Raw genomic sequence first — 5,995 nt, forward strand, 5'->3', positions numbered from 1 at the left:
ACACTAGATCGCGTGTTGGATTCCCCCAGTCCGTGCCAGTTCTGAGTTGATCGTTGAATGGCGGCCGAAGAGAATCCGCGCACCCGCGCGCCCCCGGAGGAGCACGCTAAGGCGGACGCGGCCTCGCAGCAAGGAAGATCCGTGGGAGGCCAAGGCACGGGACCGAGCTCGGATCCTGCACGCAGGTTGAAGCACCGGGGCGCGAACGCCGCGCAGGCGCGCGCATCCTGCACCGCCGGCCAGCACGAGGCCAACCAACGGCGAGAGCAGACCACGCCCGCGCTAAACGCCCGCACTTACCGGCACCCCTACGGCACTCACCTCGCCCAGGCCCGGCACGTTAGCGCTGACCCACTTCCCGACCAAGCCCGACACGCCCCGATCCTCAGAGCCAATCCTTATCCCGAAGTTACGGATCCAATTTGCCGACTTCCCTTACCTACATTATTCTATCGACTAGAGGCTCTTCACCTTGGAGACCTGCTGCGGATATGGGTACGAACCGGCGCGACACCTCCACGTGGCCCTCTCCCGGATTTTCAAGGTCCGAGGGGAAGATCGGGACACCGCCGCAACTGCGGTGCTCTTCGCGTTCCAAACCCTATCTCCCTGCTAGAGGATTCCAGGGAACTCGAACGCTCATGCAGAAAAGAAAACTCTTCCCCGATCTCCCGACGGCGTCTCCGGGTCCTTTTGGGTTACCCCGACGAGCATCTCTAAAAGAGGGGCCCGACTTATATCGGTTCCGCTGCCGGGTTCCGGAATAGGAACCGGATTCCCTTTCGCCCAACGGGGGCCAGCACAAAGTGCATCATGCTATGACGGCCCCCATCAACATCGGATTTCTCCTAGGGCTTAGGATCGACTGACTCGTGTGCAACGGCTGTTCACACGAAACCCTTCTCCGCGTCAGCCCTCCAGGGCCTCGCTGGAGTATTTGCTACTACCACCAAGATCTGCACCGACGGCGGCTCCAGGCAGGCTCACGCCCAGACCCTTCTGCGCCCACCGCCGCGACCCTCCTACTCGTCAGGGCTTCGCGGCCGGCCGCGAGGACCGGCCATGACTGCCAGACTGACGGCCGAGTATAGGCACGACGCTTCAGCGCCATCCATTTTCAGGGCTAGTTGCTTCGGCAGGTGAGTTGTTACACACTCCTTAGCGGATTCCGACTTCCATGGCCACCGTCCTGCTGTCTTAAGCAACCAACGCCTTTCATGGTTTCCCATGAGCGTCGATTCGGGCGCCTTAACTCGGCGTTTGGTTCATCCCACAGCGCCAGTTCTGCTTACCAAAAGTGGCCCACTTGGCACTCCGATCCGAGTCGTTTGCTCGCGGCTTCAGCATATCAAGCAAGCCGGAGATCTCACCCATTTAAAGTTTGAGAATAGGTTGAGGTCGTTTCGGCCCCAAGGCCTCTAATCATTCGCTTTACCGGATGAGACTCGTACGAGCACCAGCTATCCTGAGGGAAACTTCGGAGGGAACCAGCTACTAGATGGTTCGATTAGTCTTTCGCCCCTATACCCAGCTCCGACGATCGATTTGCACGTCAGAATCGCTACGGACCTCCATCAGGGTTTCCCCTGACTTCGTCCTGGCCAGGCATAGTTCACCATCTTTCGGGTCCCAACGTGTACGCTCTAGGTGCGCCTCACCTCGCAATGAGGACGAGACGCCCCGGGAGTGCGGAGGCCGCCGCCCCGTGAAGGGCGGGGAAGCCCCATCCTCCCTCGGCCCGCGCAAGGCGAGACCTTCACTTTCATTACGCCTTTAGGTTTCGTACAGCCCAATGACTCGCGCACATGTTAGACTCCTTGGTCCGTGTTTCAAGACGGGTCGTGAAATTGTCCAAAGCTGAAGCGCCGCTGACGGGAGCGATTATTCCGCCCGAGAGCATCCCGAGCCAACAGCGGCGCGGGTCCGGGGCCGGGCCAGGTAGGTCCGTCATCCGGGAAGAACCGCGCGCGCTTGCCGGGAGCCCGAGCGCCCAAAGGGGCGAATCGACTCCTCCAGATATACCGCCGAGCAGCCAGCCAGGACACCGGGGCTCTGCCCAACAGACGCGAACCGAGGCCCGCGGAAGGACAGGCTGCGCACCCGGGCCGTAGGCCGGCACCCAGCGGGTCGCGACGTCCTACTAGGGGAGAAGTGCGGCCCACCGCACACCGGAACGGCCCCACCCCGCGGCGAGTGGAAAGGCAACCGGACACGACCCCGCCGCGGATTGCTCCGCGCGGGCGGCCGGCCCCATCTGCCGAGGGCGGGGGCCAGTGGCCGGATGGGCGTGAATCTCACCCGTTCGACCTTTCGGACTTCTCACGTTTACCCCAGAACGGTTTCACGTACTTTTGAACTCTCTCTTCAAAGTTCTTTTCAACTTTCCCTCACGGTACTTGTTCGCTATCGGTCTCGTGGTCATATTTAGTCTCAGATGGAGTTTACCACCCACTTGGAGCTGCACTCTCAAGCAACCCGACTCGAAGGAGAGGTCCCGCCGACGCTCGCACCGGCCGCTACGGGCCTGGCACCCTCTACGGGCCGTGGCCTCATTCAAGTTGGACTTGGGCTCGGCGCGAGGCGTCGGGGTAGTGGACCCTCCCAAACACCACATGCCACGACAGGCGGCAGCCTGCGGGGTTCGGTGCTGGACTCTTCCCTGTTCGCTCGCCGCTACTGGGGGAATCCTTGTTAGTTTCTTTTCCTCCGCTTAGTAATATGCTTAAATTCAGCGGGTAGTCTCGCCTGCTCTGAGGTCGTTGTACGAGGTGTCGCACGCCACACCGCCAGCCGGCTGTGCACGCTACCGAGAAAGTACCGGTATGCGAACCGCCAGGCGACGGGCGCGCATCGCACGTTTAAGGAGACGCGGCCGGCCACACAGGCGACCACGACACTCCCACGTCTCCGAAGCGGGACAAACGCCGCGCGCTTCAGTATACGTAGCCGACCCTCAGCCAGACGTGGCCCGGGAACGGAATCCATGGACCGCAATGTGCGTTCGAAACGTCGATGTTCATGTGTCCTGCAGTTCACATGTCGACGCGCAATTTGCTGCGTTCTTCATCGACCCACGAGCCGAGTGATCCACCGTCCTGGGTGATCTTTTCCTTTTCAGTCTCCCACTGTCTCTTTCAAGACAGTAGCATTTGCGGGACTGAGGCGTCTGACGGCCCCTGTTCCACTATTTTTTTTGTGTCCAACGGCCTCACAGCCGATGGGCGTCGTACGGCTCCACACCGGAGCGGACAGGCACTCGGGCGAACGTCATTCAAAACCGGCGCCAGGCGCCAGGTACCGCAGGCCAGCCGCTCCAGAGCTTCAGCGCTCGTACCACACAACAACAACACTTCCGCTAGTTTTGAGAGGCACGCGTGGTTCCGCACGCGGCGCACGGCCACTGCCGTACAGGTAGCGTGTTGCGCGACACGACACGCACATCGAAAGACATGCAGTCTAGTCGGTAATGATCCTTCCGCAGGTTCACCTACGGAAACCTTGTTACGACTTTTACTTCCTCTAAATGATCAAGTTTGGTCATCTTTCCGGTAGCATCGGCAACGACAGAGTCGATGCCGCGTACCAGTCCGAAGACCTCACTAAATCATTCAATCGGTAGTAGCGACGGGCGGTGTGTACAAAGGGCAGGGACGTAATCAACGCGAGCTTATGACTCGCGCTTACTGGGAATTCCTCGTTCATGGGGAACAATTGCAAGCCCCAATCCCTAGCACGAAGGAGGTTCAGCGGGTTACCCCGACCTTTCGGCCTAGGAAGACACGCTGATTCCTTCAGTGTAGCGCGCGTGCGGCCCAGAACATCTAAGGGCATCACAGACCTGTTATTGCTCAATCTCGTGCGGCTAGAAGCCGCCTGTCCCTCTAAGAAGAAAAGTAATCGCTGACAGCACGAAGGATGTCACGCGACTAGTTAGCAGGCTAGAGTCTCGTTCGTTATCGGAATTAACCAGACAAATCGCTCCACCAACTAAGAACGGCCATGCACCACCACCCACCGAATCAAGAAAGAGCTATCAATCTGTCAATCCTTCCGGTGTCCGGGCCTGGTGAGGTTTCCCGTGTTGAGTCAAATTAAGCCGCAGGCTCCACTCCTGGTGGTGCCCTTCCGTCAATTCCTTTAAGTTTCAGCTTTGCAACCATACTTCCCCCGGAACCCAAAAGCTTTGGTTTCCCGGAGGCTGCCCGCCGAGTCATCGGAGGAACTGCGGCGGATCGCTGGCTGGCATCGTTTATGGTTAGAACTAGGGCGGTATCTGATCGCCTTCGAACCTCTAACTTTCGTTCTTGATTAATGAAAACATACTTGGCAAATGCTTTCGCTTCTGTTCGTCTTGCGACGATCCAAGAATTTCACCTCTAACGTCGCAATACGAATGCCCCCGCCTGTCCCTATTAATCATTACCTCGGGTTCCGAAAACCAACAAAATAGAACCGAGGTCCTATTCCATTATTCCATGCACACAGTATTCAGGCGGGCTTGCCTGCTTTAAGCACTCTAATTTGTTCAAAGTAAACGTGCCGGCCCACCGAGACACTCAACAAAGAGCACCCTGGTAGGATTTAAACGGGGTCCGCCTCGGGACGCGAAAGCACCCCTTCGGCTCGCCCCACCGGCAGGACGTCCCACGATACATGCCAGTTAAACACCGACGGGCGGTGAACCAACAGCGTGGGACACAAATCCAACTACGAGCTTTTTAACCGCAACAACTTTAATATACGCTATTGGAGCTGGAATTACCGCGGCTGCTGGCACCAGACTTGCCCTCCAATAGATACTCGTTAAAGGATTTAAAGTGTACTCATTCCGATTACGGGGCCTCGGATGAGTCCCGTATCGTTATTTTTCGTCACTACCTCCCCGTGCCGGGAGTGGGTAATTTGCGCGCCTGCTGCCTTCCTTGGATGTGGTAGCCGTTTCTCAGGCTCCCTCTCCGGAATCGAACCCTGATTCCCCGTTACCCGTTACAACCATGGTAGGCGCAGAACCTACCATCGACAGTTGATAAGGCAGACATTTGAAAGATGCGTCGCCGGTACGAGGACCGTGCGATCAGCCCAAAGTTATTCAGAGTCACCAAGGCAAACGGACCAGACAAGCCAATCCGATTGGTTTTGATCTAATAAAAGCGTCCCTTCCATCTCTGGTCGGGACTCTGTTTGCATGTATTAGCTCTAGAATTACCACAGTTATCCAAGTAACGTGGGTACGATCTAAGGAACCATAACTGATTTAATGAGCCATTCGCGGTTTCACCTTAATGCGGCTTGTACTGAGACATGCATGGCTTAATCTTTGAGACAAGCATATGACTACTGGCAGGATCAACCAGGGAGCTGCGTCAACTAGAGCTGAGCAGCCGGCCGCCCGGGAGTGTGTCCCGGGGGCCCGCGCGAACACGCAAGCGTCCGCTCAATTATTCTGCAAACAGGAGGAGGCCGAGCTCCCCTGCACGATACACCTCGAAACCCTCTCAGGTCCCGGCGGCGCGCAGCGCCGTCCTAGGTACTTGGTCGGTTTCGAGAGAGGCGCAATCGCCCGGAGTTAGGCGAGTAGACGGTTTTAGTGCGAACACCCTTGCTCCCAACTGAGCTTGCCGCTGCCGACAGAGGCCCGGGAGCGTGCTGTCGTGGCATTGCCGGCGGGAGACAACACGCGCCACCTATGGTGACCGGCAGCTCCAACGCCAGCGCCACACAAGGGCAAAGCCCCACTTGGGTGCAGAAGCGAACTCTCCCAGCACAGCGCACGCGCCAACACGTCCGCACAACTGCGATACAAACCACCTGCGAGAACCGCTGGGGCGACCGAGCAGCAGACGGCGTCGCGGCGCCGAGTGCCAGGCGGCGGCGCATCCTCAACGCACACAGTCCTCAATCAGACCAGCACACTGCAGATGTCCACCGCGCTTCGCACCGGGCTCGGCTGAACCAACTTTGGCCGCCAGGCGCCGCGTGCAGGGTGCGCCGCAGC

At 58.5% G+C, this 5,995-nt stretch overlaps 2 non-coding genes across 2 annotated transcripts; both read right to left on the minus strand.

Moving 5' to 3' along the window:
- Nucleotides 1-2,947: 2,947 nt before the first annotated feature.
- LOC126333386 (5.8S ribosomal RNA) lies at nt 2,948-3,102 on the minus strand. Its single transcript, XR_007564150.1, has one exon. It is a non-coding gene; the product is annotated as a 5.8S ribosomal RNA (ribosomal RNA).
- Nucleotides 3,103-3,464: 362 nt separating this feature from the next.
- On the minus strand, nt 3,465-5,357 carry LOC126333392 (small subunit ribosomal RNA). The gene has a single exon (XR_007564156.1). It is a non-coding gene; the product is annotated as a small subunit ribosomal RNA (ribosomal RNA).
- Nucleotides 5,358-5,995: the final 638 nt, after the last annotated feature.

This window comes from Schistocerca gregaria, unplaced genomic scaffold (genome assembly GCF_023897955.1).
Source record: "Schistocerca gregaria isolate iqSchGreg1 unplaced genomic scaffold, iqSchGreg1.2 ptg001582l, whole genome shotgun sequence".
Taxonomy (NCBI): domain Eukaryota; kingdom Metazoa; phylum Arthropoda; class Insecta; order Orthoptera; family Acrididae; genus Schistocerca; species Schistocerca gregaria.